Genomic DNA, 20943 nt, shown 5'->3' with positions numbered 1-20943 from the left:
CAGAGGAGAGCACTTTTTCCTGCAGCAGAGGTTGGTTTCTCACAGACCTGTCACACTGCCCAAGCACAGCCCTTTCCTACTTACTCTAGATGTTTTTGAACCTTATTTTATTTATTTATTTATTTAGTTAGTTTTTTTTGAGACAGGATTTCTCTGTTTAGCCGTGGTTGTCCTGGAACTAACTCTGTAGACCAGGCTAGCCTTGAACTCAGAAATCTGCCTGCCTCTGCCTCCCTAGTGCTTGGATTAAAGGTGTTTGCCATCACCACCCATCTTTGAACCTCATTTTATAAAACTGACTTTTCTAGAACTTTTAAAAAAAATTCTGGCCAGGCTGCGGTGGTGCACACCTTTAATCCCAGCACTTGGGAGGCAGAGGCAGGCAGATTTCTAAGTTCAAGGCCAGCCTGGTCTACAGAGTGAGTTCCAGGACAGCCAGGGCTATACAGAAAAACCCTGTCTTGAAAAACCAAAAAAAAAAATTATTGCTTCGTAGCAATAATAATGTATTTAAAATTACAACTTCACTTTCCAAATCAGAGACTAGAGGCCCCAGGGAGTTTAGAGGTCAGGTGGGGTGGGGAAGGGGATGGAAAAATCTTCTTGAGACTAGGGTGGGAGGAGGAGGTATTGGATGTGGAACAGGAAGGTGATAAAGTCTGGACTGTCAGTTAAAAAAAAAAAGAATTTGTTTTTTAAAAAAGCAAATAGCCAGGCTGGTGAGATGGCTCAGTGGGTAAGAGCACGGTCTGTTCTTCTGAAGGTCATGAGTTCAAATCCCAGCAACCACATGGTGGCTCACAACCACCCATAATGAAATCTGACGCCCTCTTCTGGTGCGTCTGAAGTTAGCTACAGTGTCCTCATTTATAATAAAAAATAAATCTTTAAAAAAAAAAAAAAAGCAAATAGCCATTGGCCACCTGTCACTCTTCATCTATTGATAAGACCTTTGTAAATTTCAACAACACTGGCATGTCAACTGGTGTTATCTTTATGACAACCTCATTTGGGGAACCATAATGTTGCTATTTTATGAGTCTAGCTTCCCTATCAAGGCTAGAAGACACTATCTCACAAGTGCTTCAACTTTTCCTGAACCTTCTGTGTAGATGTTGCTTTATAAATGTATCAGCGAGGGTTGCACATTATATGGTCACCATCATTCCTTTTTTTAAATTAACCTATGTTTTTTTAAACTCCATATTCCATTCTCTACGTCCCCCATCCACCCTCCAACTGCTCCACATCATATACTTTCTCTCCACTAACCCTGTCTAGATGTGGATGCCTCCCCAACTCCATGTGACCTCTAAACTCTCTAGGGCTTCCAGTCTCTTGAGGGTTAGGTGTATCATCTCTGAATGAACACAGACTCGGAAGTCCTCTACTGTATGTGTGTTGGGGGCCTCATATCAGCTGGTGTATGCTGCCTGTTTGGTGGTCCAGTGTTTGAGAGATCTCAGGGGTCCAGATTAACTGAGACTGCTAGTCCTCCTATAGGATCGCCCTCCTTCTCAGCTTTTTCCAGCCTTTCCCTAATTCAACCACAAGTGTCAGCAGCTTCTGTCCATTGATTTGATGCAAATATCTGCATCTGACTCATCTGGGTTAGGTAGCATCTTGGCTGACTGAACCCAGACACTTGAGTCCTCTGCTGTCTATGTGTTGGGGGGCCTCATATCAGCTGGTGTATGCTGTCTGGTTGGTGGTTCAGTGTATGAGAGATCTTGGGGTCCAGGTTAGTTGAGACTGCTCCTCTTCCTATAGGGCTGCCCTCCTCCTCAGCTTCTTCTAGCTTTTCCCTAATTCAACCACAGGGGTCACTAGATATAGGAGATCCCTAGTTATCAGCTCTAAACATATATGCAAGCAACACACACACACATGTACACATGCACACACTCAAATACATACATATACATACCTTTATTAGCAATTCCTTTATGTTAGGAAAATTTTCTTCTATGATATTTTTGAAAATACTTTTTGGACTTTTGAGCTGGGTTTCTTCTTTTTTCTCTATTCCCATGATTCTTAGCTTTGTTCCTACATTTCCTGGATGTTTTGAGTCAGGAATTTTCTTTTTCACATTTACACTTTCTATGATGGATGTATTCATTTCTTTCTTTTTTAAAAAAATAAACTAATAAAGTTTATTTTAAAATATACAACTCAGTATTGACATTTTTTAGTCATTAAAATAATTTATAATAGTTAAATGCCTCTTAAATATACATGATGTCCTCTGAAGCTAAAAATAAAATGCACTCAAACAGATTTTAAAATCTATTTGAAATACTAAACATGTTAGAAGTAGAAAAATATCACTTATGAAGTCCTCTATGAAAGGAAATTGTGACAAGTTCCTGATTAGACAGAAACCCTTCCATTTCCAATATGCAGCATAACTGTGGCTTCATAGAATGAATTGGGTAGTGTTCCTTCTGTTTCTATTTTATGGAATAGTTTGAGGAGTATTGGTATTAGGTTTTCTTTGAAGGTATGATAGAATTCTGCACTAAATCCATCTGGTCCTGGAATTTTTTTGGTTGGGAGACTTTTAATGATTGCTTCTATTTCTTTAGGGGTTATGAGACTGTTTACACTGTTTATCTGATGGTATTTGTTGTCTGTCTAGAAAATGTTGTCCATTTCATCCAGATTTTCCAGTTTTGTTGAATATAGGTTTTTGTTGTAGGATCTGATGATATTTTTGAATTTCCTTACTTTCTGTTGTTATATCTACCTTTTCATTTCTGAATTTGTTAATTTGGATACTGTATCTTTGCTCTCAGGTTAGTCTGGCTAAGGTTTATCTATTTTGTTGATTTTCTCCAAGAACCAGCTTCTGGTTTGGTTGATTCTTTGTATAGTTCTTTTTGTTTCTACTTGGTTGATTTCAGCCCTGAGTTTGATTATTTACTGCTGTCCACTCCTCTTGGGTGTTCTAGAGCTTTCAGGTACGCTGTTAAGCTGCTAGTGTATGCTCTCTCCAATTTCTTTTTGGAGGCAAACAGACCTATGAGTTTTCCTATTAGTACTGCTTTCATTGTGTCCCATAAGTTTTGGTATGTTGTGCCTTCATTTTCATTAAATGCAAAAAAGTCTTTAATTTATTTATTTCCTCCTTGATCAAGTTAACATTGAGTAGGGCATTGTTCAGCTTTCATGTGTATGTGGGTTTTCTGTTGTTTTTATTGCTATTGAAGACCATCCTTGGTCTGTGGTGATCTGATAGGATGCATGGGATAATTTCAATCTTCTTGTATCTTTTGTGAACAAATTTTGGAGAAGGTACCATGAGGTGTGATTTGGAAGTGGATGAATGTCGTCTAATCCCTGCATGAATGAGACTTTATACCTTGATATGATAGGAAGATACATGTGTTTCTGTCCTCAAGAGTGTTCTGGTGTGAACTGAGTTAGAAATTGATGAATGTGGATACCAGCCATGTTTACATGGCGCCATGTGTCAGGATGCTCTTGAGCCTTACTTTTCTGACTGTGCATCTGGATTCCTTGGAGACAACTGTCAACTTTGATGAATGTGCCAATCAACCATGACTCCATGGAGGCCTATGTGTGGATGGAAGAAACAATTCCTACTGCGACTGTACAGGCAGAGTTTTCACAGGGTCACACTATGAGACTTTGATGCCTCTTTGTTGGTCAAAGTCTTATCACAATGATACAACACATGAATTTATATTTTCCCAAATATAATTTTATTTTGATTTCTCCACATTTCAAAGATATTTTCTTACTTTCCCCTTTCAACTTTGTTGAGTAATTCTAGATAAGTTTATTATTTCATTTTATTGTTTATGGTTTGTTAGATATCCTGGATCCCATGATTTGTATAGTTAATCAGTTTTGGTTGATCTAGGCTTACAAAAATATCTTGCTGAAGTATAATATGTTTATAAGTGTATTCAAAAGTACTGCTTGAATACTTACAAACATACAATATATTTACCTCATAATCTCATGAATCAAGAAATTAAGGATAATAAATGATAAATGGATGATAGATAGATATGCCCTTTAGATTCCTCATATAAGGAAGCAAGTGGATTGATAAACTGAAAAACTACCCATTAATTTCTATACATTTGAGGTCCACATCCATGTATAGGAATTTTTCTTTTCAAGCAGAGAATGGATAATTTTCTTTGTATTTCATTTGCTTAGTTCATGAGTTGTTTTTGCTTTTTATACACATACACACACACACATCTGTCTTTGTTTGAGGAATATTAATATTTCAGGTGGCTGCACTTCACTATTTTTCTGTTTGGTGCTTGTAGAGAGTATGAATTAGAGTTCTTGTTGAAGATGTGGCTCAAAGAAATTCTCAGGGTAACTGTATTTTGTACCTAGCTTTTATATAAATTTTTAACTTTTTTTTTTTGCTTTATCTTTTGAGATCAGTATTGGAATTTCACACCTATTAAAGATCCTGGGGGTACCTGTCTTACACATGGGACTTTTTGCAAGAGGTATTTCCAATAACCTACCCTACGTTTGGACCAAGGTGTTTCAGGTTGCTCTGTAACTGGCATGATAAGTAAAAGCTGTTTTACTTAGATCTGTAAATCATCTTAGATTAGCAGTAGCTTGTACACAATCAGTGTTTTTGTTTCCATTTCTGTCTTTGGTTTGCCTCTGGGGTTTCTCTTAGCCTATTATTAATTCATAAATACACACAATCACACACACACACACCTAAGTGTGTTGTTCTTGTTTTAAATCTTCTGCTTTAATAGTTTTAAAGGTTTTTATCCTGTTAAATATTTGAATAAATTATGTCCTATATTTTATACTTATACTAAGAATTGTTTATTCTGGAGAGTAACTCAGCAATTAACTTTATAATCTAGGTGAAATTACTTGACTGTTTGTAAAGTATTTTGTAGATAATAAAAATAAATAGGATAATTGACCTATTTCCTTTTATATGTATGGACCAAATGATTCATCTCAAGTGTTTTGAATAGTACTGAATCCATGCTCAGTTTTAACACTGTGAATTATTACAATTATTGGCACTGATGTTAGTACTACTGAGTCTTTGAAAGCTTGATTCCCAGGTGTTTAATTATTACGTTGACATTAATAATTGATAGACATTACCAATATTTATAACTTTCTTATATCAAATGCCTGCCATAGGAGCTTCAGCTTATACTGTTAATTTTTCTATGAATAGTAATTTCTATGTATGGGAAGTACTTGAAACCCCATCTAATCCAATTTCTCATGTATCATAATAATCCCATATAAAATGTTAGCAAGGTTTTCCTGACACACAAATGAATATAAGACTCAGAATGTGGCTTAGTGTGCTCGCTGTTGCTGTAACACAATAGTCAAGACTGTGGCATTCCTTTCACATTTGTAGAGACTGCAGATTCAAGATCAGGTCACTGTATCTTATGAATACACACACAGCAGAGACAATGCGAAAGGGTTAGAAAGACCTGTCATGCGAGTAGCCTTGTTTTTCTCTCTCCAATCAGCTCATGAAGATCCCATTGTCTCTCAACATTAAACTAGGGATGAAGTTTTATCAGGGAGACATGAAGAGAGAAGAATACAATGACCCTTAGTCATCTTGTTATTATAATCCACCATCCTTTTTTCTTTTTCTCTATTTCATGGAAATGACAAGTATGATAAGTTAATATGGAATGTATAATGTAAACATCAACCAATAACCACCCCAACTTGAAACGTATCCCATGGACAAGCACCAATCCCTGACATTATTAATGACAATCTGTTCTGCTTGCAGATGGGACCCTACCTTAACTGTCCTCTGAGAGGTTCTATCCAGCAGCTGACAGAAACAGATGCAGATATCTATAGCCAAACATTGAATGAAGGTAGAGAACTCTTATGAAGAGTTGGGGGAAGGATTGAAGCCCCTGAATGGGATGGGGATTCCACAGGAGGACCAACAGAGTCAACTAACCTGGAATTCTGTGATTTCTCAGAAACTGATCCACCAACCAAAGAACATACATGGGCTGGAATGAGGTCTCCAATATATACAGAGCAGATATGCAGCTGAGTCAACATGTGGGCCCCCCAACAACTGGAGGGGAGGCTCTCCCTAAAGCTGTATAGCCTGTCTGTGAAATCAGTTCCCCAACAGTGTTTGGCCCTGACAGGGGTGGTGGTGGGGCAGAGGATGTGCCTTGTGCCTAATTTAGCAGAGATTTGATGCTCCAGGATAGAAGGATACCTGGGGGATCCAACCTCTCAGAGAAGTAGGGGGGATGGGAGGGCATCTCAGTGAGGGAGGGACCAAGAAGGGAGGCAACCCTTGGAATGTAAATAAGTTAAAAAAATTAAGAAAGACTTTGTTTCTAATATTAAACACTGCATTCTGGCATGCCACTCCCTAGCAGAAACTTTGGTAAAGTAACGAGATACTGTTACTTCGTTTATCCTCAAATGCTTTCAGGCAGCAGTTCAGGGTAGTTTCTTGATCCTATGAGATGACAGCTTAGAGAAGCTCAAACAGAAAGTACATGTTCCAGCATTTCTGTTGATTCATTTAAGATTATTATTTTGATTTAATGTTGTGGAGATCAAATGTACTTTGGGATTGTGTTCATATGGATATGGAAGGTTTTATTGAACTGTAATTCCTATACTAGCTTAAACAAACAGGTATAGTTTCCAGCTTGACAAGTTTAGACCAGTTATAAAATCTAGTATTTTTACTTCATGTTAGGTTATTCTTACAGTGGCAGTTTCATGGCTTTGTTTTAAGATATGGGAATGAACATTATAGATTTCATTTTATTTCTATCCTTCTGGCATAATTTTAAAACCATCATAAAATAATCAGGCAAATTGTCTCTGTGAGCAATTATGAAAAAGCTATTCAAGCTGAATGCCTCTAAGTGAAATTGTGAGAATGATGTTAATTTGTTGTAAGACACATTTCTGACAAAGATTATTACAAAGGGAGGCGACACATAGCAGAATTGACAAAGCCCTGAAGAATTAGAAAGGCTGTTCTAAGAAGCTCCTTGTCCCTTCCTTTCTGTCCTTCAAATTAGGATGAAAAATGTATCCAGATCCTTGTCTCCAGTATTACACTTGCATTGATAGAAGGTGACTGGATCTTTTACGTGTCAGATGTCACAGGAGAGACAAAACATGTCACTTCCCCTCTAATTCCAGCACACAGAGAGAACTGTAGAGTGCTAGAGTTTTCCACAATTGCTATTTCCTGGGACAATATAAGATATTTCAACCGCAAGCAACATTATTAGCAGTGGAAAGGAAAGATTATTTTGAAAGAGACTCTAGCACAATCTTTCTCCTTAGGAAAGCGTATTGACTACCATTTACACAAGAAAGATTTTAAAATACGTAACTTGGAGGCTGAAAACCTGCGTTTTCAATGTCATTGCCATGAGAAATTTTCACACATGACATTTCTAAGTTTATCTTTGCGCAAATCTGTGCCCTTCTCCCAGCCTTGAACAGGCTAAATAGACCTTAAGTGCTTGCCATGGTTGGACCTTAACAACCCAAGAAGAGTCAATTTCCTACTAAAGTAGACTGCCCACTGATCTTGCTTTGTAACATAATCCAGCTGAAACAAAGAACAGGTCTGTGGGCTCTCCCTATATAAACACAGTGCTGACTATTAAACTTTGATCCTTGATCAAAAACTTTTGCCTTGGCTTCGTCCTTCTCTTACACTTGTCCTTTTAATTTCCAGCCCCCTTTCAGGTAACCCAGTTAATCCATGGCTGCTGGATAGCTACACAAATCTGCTTTTGTCATATGGACCCAGTATATAAAAGCACTAAATTATTCTTTCTGACTTTCTAAATGGGCTTATTTCTCTCCTTCCTGGCTGTGGACACGTCTTTCTATGGGACACAGGACTTCACACCTCCCACCCTTTCACACACCACTTCCTTTGCTTGGAACAATCTTCTTGGAAATTGTCTACCTCCTATTCATCCTAACTCAAGTGTCTCCTAGGAAGTAGTAATCACTTATGAAGAAGGTCTCTGGCCCAGAAGAGAGACAGGCATCTATAGATTTCATGTTGGAAGTCCCGTTGTAATAATTTGTCTGTATGTATCTTTACTCTTCTGTTTTTTGTTTTTTTATTTTCTCCATCAATCTTTACTCTTTTGAATAGCACATTTTTTTTCATAAAATGTTTGTACCTAATTTATCTTTAGATCTTTGATGTAAAACCTAATTATCAATAAATATGCTTATTGCAGAAAAGATGTTCATTAAATGTATACTAAATGAATGCAATCCTTATGACGATCAATTCAGTCTTGATAGCATTTCATTCTTAAATGAGCAGTAGTCACCAGCTACCAGATAAGACTTAGATTTCCATGAGATTATAAACTCAGGAACAGAGTCCCAGGTGCTTTTGAAAAATTAGCATAATATAGTTTACAAATTCCACTGCAGAGTCTGCTTTTGAAATTCAGAGGCACAGTATTAAAATACAGAAAAGATGAAGCTCATTTGCATGAGCGAATTATTTTCTCCACACACAAGGCAATTGCTCCTCTTGGATTCTGTGTAGGATTCTATTTTTTGCTGTTGGCCTAAGGATCACGAAACCTGGTTTGTAGTTCTGCCTCCTCTTTGTTGAAGCCATAAATAATAATTGGAGAAATTTTATTGAGGCTTTGTTTTTTTATCCACAAATTCAATGATAATACCTGCCATGATCATCTCTTACTATTATGCTAATGTTCAAATGAAGCAATGCACTTGAAAGTATCTTGAAATATATAAACTGCTATGAATGTATAAAAGGTTGTTAGGTAAGAAAAATTTGTTTATTATGATAAAAGGGAGAAGAATGTGAATATTTTGGAGCAAAATATGGAAAAATAATAGTTCTGATTTATTTGATCAAGGTTTTCTTCTCAATAAATATATTATCAATGCATTACCTTAATGTTAGCTAATTTATTTACATGTTCAATGCTATTATTCATGTAGATTGTCTCACTTAGTTCTAACTGTAAATCCATGAAGTAGGAATGTTTATAGCCATCAATTATGGATAAAGAACATTAACATTGTCAATACTAAGTGTCAAAGTTATGCCTTAGCTTTGTCATGTTTTAGTATTTGAAGTACTTTAGTTGATTAAAAGGTATGTGCAGGCTCGTGTGTGTGTGTGTGTGTGTGTGTGTGTATGTATGTGTGTGTGTATGATTCATTTTTCTTTAGATCCTTGGGGTGCTCATGAGAAGAGTGGAAAAGGCCTTAAAATGCTAGAAGATATTTGCTATTCTACAGAATGATGCAGTTTCCTCTTCCATACTTTAAAATGCCCTAATGGAACTAGCATATGAGGTCACCTCTAACATACAAAGTTAGCATATACCTGGCTTAATATTTTCTCCTACTCTGAAAAGCATGGAGGAGAAGTCTGTAGAGGGTGCTGTAAACCCTGTGTATCTTCTTGAGGCTTTCCTTTCTCTATGTTACTCCAGTCTGGTGAATTACCTTTTCTGCTACTCCTTAACTCACTCAAGAACTACTGTGATTCTTCTTTAGACTTCCACCTTCCCTGCTTTGCTCTCCTCCCCTCATTCAACTACCAATTTCTTCTGGTTGCACATATTGCTGGAGGACTTTTCTTCCTCCATTCTCTATGAGAGTAGTCAAGAGAATTAGAATATAGAAAATTCAAATGATCATGATGAATCTAATCTTCAATACTCTCAGTGCTTTTGCTAAGCAGCCTGATTGATCTTTATTATCTTACAAGTACAACCATGCTACACTTTTAAGAGCTTATGAATTCTAGTTATTTCTGTAGTTTAAGTCTACAGCTCACCTCGGGCTCCAGCTTCTGTATGATCTGCTTTACTTCATCTCATATTTTGATTTTATCTTTTCATTTTATGTCTTCAAAATAAACTGGCTTTAGGACATTTTGGCCTACATTTGTGTTTCTACCCTATGCAAATCTGGCCATGCTCAATTCCTCTGCCTGGAATGCTCTGTCTCTCTCAACACATGACCTTGACATACACACACACAAACACACAAACACACAAACACACACACACACACAAACACACACACACACACACATCTCCTTGGTCTTCACTTTACATGTTGTTTTTTAAGGGAGTGATTCCCCATCCCTCAACCTCCTCTATATTGTATCAGATTCCCCACATTTTAAGTCCTTATGTGTTTTTTTGTTCCGTAGTTCATACCACAATTGCTCTTGAACATTAGCAAAATCATCCATGTGGTTCAAGTTAAAACAACAGGATTATTTTTATAGATGAGTTAAAAAAAGATTTCTTTCTGAAAATAAGATGATAAAAGATAATAAGTGAGTCCTTGGTTGTGTCTCCTACCACAATTTTATATCTGTGGGTAGGTTTTCTTAGCTTGTTCTTTGCTCTCTTTGGTCCTTTCATCTTGTGAGACTATAGAGCAGTGGCTTGCTTGCGTAGAGTGGGCATGTCATGACTTGTCAATAGTGAAGGAACATTTCCAGTTTCTTAGTAGATCACCAGGGACTCTAGAAATATACCTAGCTATCATAAAACAATATGAATGCATGAGCACGGTGCATACTACTTAGATGAATGGAAACACAGGCAATGTTCAACATGTTGGAAGTCAAGAAGATTCATCCTAGGTCTCTGACGGCAGGAAATCTTCCCTTGGGGTCTAAGAACATACACATACTTGGAGAATTTACATTGTTTTTCAACATTTTTCTGCCTAAGACCACCAGGTGGCACTTAGGCAGGTGGCACTGCTTCGCTTAAAGACCATCAATCTCCCTCAGAGTCTCCCAGAGACATTTTAGAAATGTCTGTTTAATTGGTATAACTACTTAACCCTCACCCATCTATCCTAATTCCTATGTGAATTTCTTTTTACTTTTCAGGTGCAAGCATGTTTCAATTATTCTCCCAGTCGCTCTTTCAATTAACTTTTAATGAATGTCTCCATTTTTTGGAACACGTACAAAGACAAGTTAAATAAAGTCCCCACTTTCAAAGTCTATTGGTGGTCAAGTGGTAAAGTAAGGAATGCTAAGTAAATAATGAAAACACAATGTAAAAAAGGGTGCACATCGTTAACCATGAGTAGAAGGTTTAGATTCTTACAAGGGGGAAGAGCGTGGCATGATTATGTTAACATTAGGTGATAATTAGTCAGTATCCTGTGTGATTGTATAATTTGTTTTCTACCTTAGAACCCTGGAAAACTGAAGTACATTTGACACCTCTATTTGGGCTGGAGTAGACTTAGGCCCCAAAGAAGAGGCCTCTGTTGGTATTGTAGTCTTTGCTTCCATGCAGCAGCCCTTAGATATGGAGCGGTGTGGTCTAATGAGGTTAAAAAAAATGTGTTCTTAGGCAGGTAGTTTGGTTTCATTTTCAACTAATCCTTTAAGTGTGAACTTGCTAAACTTGCCAGTTAACCAATAGAAGTCAGTGCCAGCCTATCAGACAACTGTGGCAGTGAAAACCTAGTTAGAAATGATCAGTGTGAAATTAAATCATTTACACAGAAAAATATTTATTTATGAGAAAAGAGTAATTCCAAAGAGTATACTCACACATGGACAACTCAAGAAGGCATCTGAGTATGGGCTTCCATTATCTAAGAAAATCCACGAAATGAAGTATTTTCCACATTTTAATGGCTTATCTTCATCCTTGAACACTTTCATTTTTCATTTGGTAGCATATGTTGTCTGTATTCTCAGTTGCTACCCCCACACATTCACTTCACATATATATGCACTGTTAATATTAATGTCAAGGAAACATTGGCTAAAGAAGGATGTTCCTTGAATAGTCCACCATTTACGTTCAATGACGAGGAAAACTATGTTATGCCTCTAGCATTAGTTTTACATTTATGTTTTGTTCATATGAACCAGAATTTCAGAGCCTAGTTCTGGTGTGTCTGGAATTTGAGGAGACAATCCTTCTCACCCAGGCTCACATTCCTCTTCTTACTCTTTGTTTACTACTTGAAAGGTAAGCATGAGCAGAAATGTTCTCACCCACCCCTTTGCCTACTTTCCTTACTGTATCTGGCTTGCCTGCTTCAAGCTGTATTATCCCACTGCTATGTTTAAAGATATGTCTTATATAATGCTCAAGTTTTACCTTTCCTACTATTGCAAGGCAGGCTACAATAAGTTCTTCCTGTCACAGTAATTTGTTAAATATAATAGAAGACTAGATCTATTTCTGTGGAAAGAAAGCTTTTGCGTAATGTCTTCAAGATTATCTTATTCTTATGTTAAATTATTTTAGATTGAATTCTTGAGAGTTAGTGAGTTATTTATTTAGTGGAATAAACAAATTATCATAGATTACACACTTCTATAATTGTAATCCTTGCTTGATTCATTTATCTAATCATGTAAAGATTCTACCCATCCCATGTGTTGCTGGAGATAACTACAAGATAATAGGATTAGATGGTGTTACGTGACATTTTCACTGAGAAGCTTGAAATAGAACCAAGATATCTGATAGGAATTCTCTCTCTCTCTCTTTCTCTCTCTCTCTCTCTCTTTCTCTCTTTCTCTCTCTCTCTCTCTTTCTCTCTCTCTCCCTCTCTCTCTCTCCCTCCCCCCCTCTCTCTCTCTCTCACACACACACACACACACACACACACTTGAAGATTGATCATGTTTTAAAAGCTGGGGTAAATAATTTTGTAAGGAAAAATGCATCTAACAAATAAAACTACTAATTGAACCATAATGCTGACCTTTAAAATAACAGACATGATTAAATGCATATAGCTAGAGTGGCCTTCCTTGTCTCAATGTAATGCTTTTAAGTGTTTCATTCCTCTCTGATTATTGACTTTGGCTAATCTATTCTGGGGATTTACACTTGATGTATTCAGGAAAGTAGAAAATAATTAAGCACCACTTAGGTTACTGTCAAGAATGATGAAGTAACAGAGATCCACTAGGCCTTCATAGACTGCTAGACTCCCAACATCTGAAATCTTCAGGATCTCATTAGGAAAACTTCAAGCCCAGTGTCTTTAAAAACAAACCTTATTTCTATTTTAGGAAGGGTCATATGATATTCTTATAGTTTTGCTTAAAACAAAATCTTAGTAAAGGGAAGACTGAGTGGATAGGTATCAGCTAAATACTTGAGAGACCCTAATGGCTAAACTCTACTAAATGAACGATTAATGAGATATCCTAGTTTCGGAAAACCTATGGATATAAGAGAGGAGAAAGAAAGTCTCATTTATCTTCTCTGGAAGGTGAGCTAACTACTGACTTTTTTATTGAATATTTCCTTTATTTACATTTCAAATGTTTTCCCCTTTCCAGGTCTCCCCTCCAAAAACCCTCTATCTGATCTCCCTCCCCCTGCTTCTATCAGGGTGCCCCCAACCCACTCCCGTCTTCCGGCCCTGGTATTCCCCAATACTGGGACATCGAACACCCTCAGGCCCAAGGGTCTCTCCTCTTACTGATGTCCAACATAATGACATGACATTTTTATGAGGATGCTACATACCAGAGTTACACATTTCATCAGTAGACTTCTATCAGGGATAGCAAGAAGTTCTGCAATGCAGGATCACAAACCCCAAAAGACCACCAAGGAAGAAATTGTGATGCAATTGTACTAGGGTCTCTTTTATTCAAGCTTGAGCTTAGGCTCACCACCAATCCTGATGCAGCAGGACAAATGGTGTGAAGTCCCGAGCCCTCAGCACACAAGGTTTTATAGGAAATGGAAAGCAATTGGGTTTCTCCCCTGACAAGTAACTAACTGAATGACTATGTAAGCCAACAGGTGGGTGCTCTGAAGCAAAACCATGAACAATCACAAATGGTCTGAAAGTACATCTGAAACAAGTAGACTATTCTTGACTAGTTGTTGCTAGGAAGTAGCTAGGGAGTAACTGGGGCATTGGCCAGGGACAAGCCATGGGGTCCTTCCTGATACCTGGGTACAGCTTGGGTTTTGCTGCAGTTAATGTTCTCAGGCTACTTTTCTTTAAAATAGAGGCCAGTCTCAAAATGGAGTAGGTTTGGTCTCTCAGGAGATGACTATGGAGCAAAACCACAAGATCTCTGAGTTGGAAGCTTAATCCAGATTATAATGATGAAAGATAGTTTAAATAGTGAATGGGTTGTTACACATACTGTGATTTAGCTACTATAAAAGTAGGCTCCCAAAGAAAATAATGTATTTTTATCCTCATCTCTTTCCCTTCCTCACTCCCTCTATATCTGCTTCTTGTCTGCCTTCTGCCATGGAATAACTTATCAAGAACATTACTTGGTTTGTTTATTTTATTTTATTTCTATTACTATTTAGGTGTCTGTATTCTATATTTTAATGAGAGAGAGAGAGAGAGAGAGAGAGAGAGAGAGAGATGCTTTGGGTGGGTGGGTAAATAAGAAGGATCTGGAAGGAGTTGGGGGAACCATAATCCAAATACATTATATGAAAAAGAAATTACTTCAAAACAAAACAGACTAAATTTTTCCAAAATAAAGAAATTTAAAAAATTTTCTGGGAGGTGAGAGACTCTCTGGATTCAAAGGGAGGGACTTTAGATGAAATGCCCAACAGTAGGGCAAAGGAACTTATAGAGCCCACCTCTAGCAGGAAGACAGGACATCAAGTGAGGGATGGGGTTGCCATCCCACAGTCACATCTCTGACCCATAATTGTTCCTGTCTGAAAGAATTGCAGGGATGGGAATGGAGAGGAGCCTGAGGAAAAGAAGGTCTAGTGACAGGCCCAAAGTGGGATTCAACTCAAGGGGAAGTCCCAAGGCCTGACACTATTACTGAGGCTATGGAGTGCTCACAAAAAGGGAAGTAGCATGACCGAACTCTGAAAGACACAACAAGCAGCTGAAAGAGTCAGATGCAGATGTTTGCACCCAACCAATGGACAGAAGCAGCTGACCCCCGTGGTTGAATTAGAGAAAGGCTAGAAGAAGCTGAGGAGGAGGGCGATCCTGTAGGAGGACTGGCAGTCTCAATTAATCTGGACCCCCAAGATCTCTCAAACACTGGACCACCAAACAGACAGCATGCATCAGTTGATATGAGGTCTCTAACACACATACAGTAGACTTCCAGTTCTGTATTCATTCAGAGATGATGTGCCTAACTGTACCTCAAGATGTGCTTCAAGAGACTGGAGGCCAGAGGGAATTTAGAGGTAAGATGGGGTAGGCGGTGGGAACATCCACGTGGAGACAGGGGGTGAGGAGGAGGTAATGGGATGTGGAACAGTCTGAGGGTGGGTGAGGACAGGGGGAAGGCTGGGAATAAAATATAAAGTGTAGCCGGGCAGTGGTGGTGCATGCCTTTAATTCCAGCACTTGGGAGGCAGAGGCAGGCGGATTTCTGAGTTCGCGGCTAGCCTGGTCTACAGAGTGAGTTCTAGGACAGCCAGGGCTACTCAGAGAAACCCTGTCTCAAAAAACCGTAAAAAATAAATTAATTAATTAAAAAAATTACCAAATATAGTTCCCTAAACTTTGAACTTCCTAGCTTTCAGAATGATGAAACACAAATGCCTCAGCTTTATAAATTGCCCAGTGTCAGAACATTCTTTTGAAGCAGCAAGCTTGCTTGGTAAATTCCAGAAACTTTCTCAAGTTCAGATTGCTGGAAATCAAATTCAGATCTCTGTGGCTCCACACTGATTCTAAGCACAGCATTGTTTGGGTGAAGAAAAAAAAGGAGAGAGAAATAATATAATTTAATGAATCCAAAGAAACAGAGGTTTCCACTTAGTGAACACCAGGGACTAGAATTAAAGGGACAGCAAAAGGAAGAGTTTTCATAAAAAAGTTCACAGTAGGAAATGTTTCTGCTACAGGCGTCTGACTAAATGAGAACATTTTCCAAAGATCTCAAGGTAGATATTTTGATTTTCTTTCTCCCATGTCCAGCTTAAAACTATGGTCTTAATATTTGTTCTTCTTTTATATTGAGTAGAAGAGACACACTTAAAGCCAAGCCAGATGAGACTTATTCTATAATTATTTGATCTAGATTCTATAATTATTTTATCTAGGCTAAGGTTCTTTTATTCCCTTCTCATTTATTGCATGATTTAACTTCACCCCTTTTGATATAATTAAAATAGGACCCACTGTAGAATTCATTCAACTACTACCTTCAGCTATTAATTAAGAAGTCATTCAAACTGGAATGGGGAGAGGTTGAAGCTTAAAAAAAAAATCACTTTTCATTTGGTAAAGCCTATAAGAACAACCCATAAAGCAAATTGTGACCTATTTCAAATAGATTGTGTCAGAAAATGACTTAGAATAAAATGACAGTTGGGCTTTCAATTTATATTGTGCCCACACATGACTGAAAAGCTAATTTGAGTGTGACAATAGCATTTTACAATGCTTTTGAGCATCAGAGCAATTGGCCATAGATGTCTTTTATTGTTTGAATAAACATTACTTATGACCAGAACAAATATCTATGCAGGTTTCTTCGAACATGCCTTGCCTCTTTTTTTTTCTAGTGGCCTTTCAATTTACTTACATGTAGGACATTATTAGTGTAATAGATTGACTAGAAAATGAAAGTTCTTATTATTCTTAATTTAGACCCAAATTTGTCAAAGACTAAATGGTAAATATTTGGGGCTACAAGTGAAAAGACTGTTGTGATATACCTGTGTAGGCTGTAATGGGAGAGCAGTCCTAGACTAGACATATATGGATGGATGCGTGCCTGAGGTACAGACAAAACAAACTTTTTTTTCTTTTTTTCATTAGATATTTTTTTTATTTACATTTCAAATGTTGTTCCCTTTCCTGGTTTCCCCTCTGGTAAACAAACAAACAAACAAAACAAAAAACAAAACAAAACAAAACAAAAAACCCCTATTCTCTCCCCACTCCCCCTGCTCACCATCCTACCCTCTCCTGCTTCCTGGCCCTGGCATTCCCCTACACTGGGGCATAGAACCTTCACAGGACCAAGGGCCTCTCCTCCCATTGATGACTGACTAGGCCATCCTCTGCTACATATGTAGCTGGGGCCATGAGTCCCACCATGTGTACTCTTTGGTTGGTGGTTTAGTCCCTGGGAGCTCTAGGGGTACTGGTTAGTTCATGTTTTTGTAGCTTATGGCTGCAAACCCCTTCAGCTCCTTGGGTCCTTTCTCTAGCTCCTTCATTGGGGACTCTGTGCTAGGTCCAATGGATGCGTGTGAGCCTTACTTCTGTATTAGTCTGGCACTGGCAAACTTAAGTAAATGAGTCACAGGAAATTCTAGGGATTTGTCAATCCCTAACTTAGCTCACCAGGATGTATCCCAGAGAGATGTAGTAAATTGGAGTTAGAAGTTTAGATGCATCAAACTTTTAGGACTTTTTTGAAATTCCACCATTCCTTTTAAACAAGAAATCTATGACCTATATTAAAGAAGGGAATTTCTTAGAGCTGAAGGTGTACCTACCCAGTGACAAGGAGAAGATATTCTTTACCCAGGCCATGGATTTTGGAAGTCTCAGCTATACTTTCAAGAAAGTCACAGAAAATACAGCAAAACAGAACAACCAACAAAAATCACCTACCTGAGATTGTGAAAGAATATCTTCTAGCAGCCTATCATTTTGTATGTCAACATATGCAAATTTATGCTAATGTAAATGGGATATTTGGCAGGCCTCAGGGATCCCCATTTAGTTGCAGCTAAGGAAGTTCTCCCCAAAGAATACAAACTAGAATAAAATTGTTCCAAAGCCTGATTAATCTGTTTTTGTGGTCTGCATAGAGCTGCCTGCTCATTTATGCAATTCCCTGAGCGGGGCCACCTCTGCAGTGCCCTTTCATTTTTGCAAATCTCACACTGTGAGCATGCTTAGACTCATCATTTTTTTTTTCCGAGCTCACTGCTACCTCTGCCCACTTTGTGGATCTTGATGGTGGGCACAGGCTGGAGGTCCTTTCAAGCTGAAACTTTTCATGTCAGGTAGTATACTGGAGTTGAGTGATTTTTTAACTTGGAGTGAGCTTTGGAGATGAAAGCAGGTGGTTGACTTTGGAACCACCAGACTCTTTCAGAATGAGACTTTTAAAAGTAGGGGCAACTTTCCGACAATGTCTTTTTGCCAAGAAAACACTTTGAAAATACAGAGGGCAAACTCAAGGTTGTGGACTCTGAAAGTGAGCATACATAAAAATACATCTGCACGGCATTAAGTAGAAATTCATATAAAGGCTACAATAAAGTGCCTCCCATAAAAATGAGGATGACACTGATAAAAACAGAATTACAAGGAAATTGCCATACCTTGGTGACACTTGTGAGTGTGCTCAGATTTAGTAAATACTTTACATTAATTACATTTTGTACAAACTCCTCAAGAGGTTTCCATTATAACAACTAAATCCCTCATCTTTCACATGTACGTAAGCATTATCCCACATAACTGTAGTACTTCCGTTGTTCTTCTACATAATCCATATGACCTAAATATTTGGTATTACTTAACGTGTTTTTAAAAATCTTTTGGGGGTCTGGAGAATATCTCAGCTAGTAAAATTCCTGCTGCACAAGCATGAAGAACTAAATTTGATCTATAATAATCTGCACTAACGTGATGCTATGAGTCTGGAATCCCAGCACCAAAGATGAGAAGACAAATAGATCACAGGGACTTGCTGGCTATCCAGCCTAGTCTATTTGGCAAGTTCCAGGCCAAAGTGAAACCTTTTCCTAAAATGCAGCATGGTTGGCTTATAAGGACTGAAATTTGAACACGTGAACACCTATATACATCCATATTCACACGCACCCACCTGTGCACTCCCATAATTAAAGAAATTATACAAACAAATAAAATTTTTGGTTATTTTCTTCTTGACCAGACCTTGATTATGTGGTAAGGTTATTATAAAATAGAATTCTCCTCTAATTTTTAAGGATCTGACTCTCTAGCTGGAAAAATAAACCTCTAACCTAGTTCTGGCCCCATAAACTTTACATTTGAAATGCTTGTTGGTGATGTAAAACTGCTTTCTTTTTAAAATTATTCTTTGTAAATTTCATACAATAAAATTTGACAATTTAATCCCAAGTTCTCCTCCTAACTTCTCATAGATCTACTCCAATTATATATATATATATATATATATGTATATATATTTGCATACATACATATATATACATACACACATATACATATATACATACATAGTAGTATGTATGTCAACTCTGGATATGAGACCATCCAGTAGTTTATGATTTATGTTTCAGAAGCCACACCCTTATAGAAAACCAACTCTCTCCCAGAAACCATCAATTGTCTGCAGCTATTTAGTTAGGAGACTCATAAACTCCTTTTGTACTATGTTACAACATTGACTGTGTTAGTCAAGTGGGAACAGCCAGAGTTGCTGTGATGTCATGAGTGCACATGTGCTATCATATCCAGAGGACACAGTTTTGCTTCTATCCATCCTGACAAGTAGCTCTTACAATCTTTACAATGAGCTGTCTGGAAACATGACAGAAACATAAAGAAGTTTGTTCAAAATGAATAAGTGATATAATGTGATTATTCTCAGACTTCTTTTTCTAGGGTAACTATATCAATAATTTTAGATAAAATTTATTTATCAATATAACATCTTTCTTTTTTTTCTTTTTTCTTGGATATTTTATTTATTCAAATAAATTTATTCAATTCAAATTTATTCAACTTCAAATGTTATTCTCTTTTCTGGTTTCCCCTCCACAAACGCCTATGCCTTCCCGCTGCTTCTATGAGGGTGTTCCCCCATGCACCCGCCCACTCTCCACTCCCACCCCCTCTGCACGGGCATTGCCCAACACTGGACCAAGGGCCTGTCCTCCCACTGATGCCAGACAAGCCATACTCTGCTACAAGGCTATTGTTTCTATATTCTTAAAGTTCATGTTAATCCTGACACATTTTTTTCACTTAACAAACCAAGAGAATAAGTAGATCCAAAATGGTGCTAGGTCTTTAACTAGGGTCTCTATGCTTAATCTATATACAGGCTGGTGTTGGTGGCACTGTTGATGGTCATCTGGGTATTCTACTCTTCTTTATTCTCTTCATTTTGATAAAGGTAAAAAGTACTATATGGGTAATAGATTATTTTTTATTTCATCTATATATTGTAAAATTCAGGAATAAGTTTCACAGGCATACAATGCCATTAAAAGAAAATTTTACCTTGAGACCTCTAAATAGTTAAGGAAGAAAAATAACAAATTTTGTTCTTTGCAGTACCAGCTACTTAGACATCGAAGGATTCTTCTGTGGCCATTATAAAGGTCTTCTCTATGTCTTCCTGGTGTTGGATCAATCTGGTGGTTTCAAACCTTTGAGATTTGAAGGGGTTATAACTTTAAAAAGTTGTGAAGATTGTATTGTACCACCAATATCCTATTTTAATGACTATTAGTTTTTCTTCAAGTCAAATTTATCCACTATCTAGTAACAGAACCCTGATTTTCTTTTTTCTCATTTTTACTCTATGATGTTTGTGTGTATCTGCATTTAGGGGATGAGGGGGACAAAGACTATCATGTCTTCTGGGTATAAGGATTAGCTCTGGGTTAGCTATGTGACCTAATCAAGCCCAATTTGAGTTTGTGGAACTATGATGAAGGAAAAATATGTTCTAATGGTCAGATTATAAATATGTTATGAGTCTGAATCTTTCAAGACCAACATACCAAATCTGAGAATAAAACCTTTTAAAACACAAAACAGACCTAAATGTTGGAAACAGAATATATCCTGTGATGATCCATTGAGTCTTTGATGTAGCCTGGTATGAGTCTATGAAAGTGCACCCTTTTTTTCCCATTAGCAAGACAGTAAGTTGTCTTTCTGGGTTAAAGAATTTGAGTTGTGTCTTGT

General features: G+C 37.5%; 1 long non-coding RNA gene across 1 annotated transcript in view; it reads left to right on the top strand.

Moving 5' to 3' along the window:
* Nucleotides 1–15016: 15016 nt before the first annotated feature.
* LOC116093667 overlaps nucleotides 15017–20943 on the top strand; it is a 38870-nt gene continuing 32943 nt past the window's right edge. The window contains exon 1 of the long non-coding RNA XR_004119783.1: nucleotides 15017–15230. This is a non-coding gene — a long non-coding RNA (uncharacterized LOC116093667). The remainder of the gene's footprint in view (nucleotides 15231–20943) is intronic.

This window comes from Mastomys coucha, unplaced genomic scaffold, assembly GCF_008632895.1.
Source record: "Mastomys coucha isolate ucsf_1 unplaced genomic scaffold, UCSF_Mcou_1 pScaffold16, whole genome shotgun sequence".
NCBI classification, from domain to species: domain Eukaryota; kingdom Metazoa; phylum Chordata; class Mammalia; order Rodentia; family Muridae; genus Mastomys; species Mastomys coucha.
The sequence above is the reverse complement of the archived record's forward strand: the minus strand, read 5'-3'. Positions and strand labels throughout refer to the sequence as shown.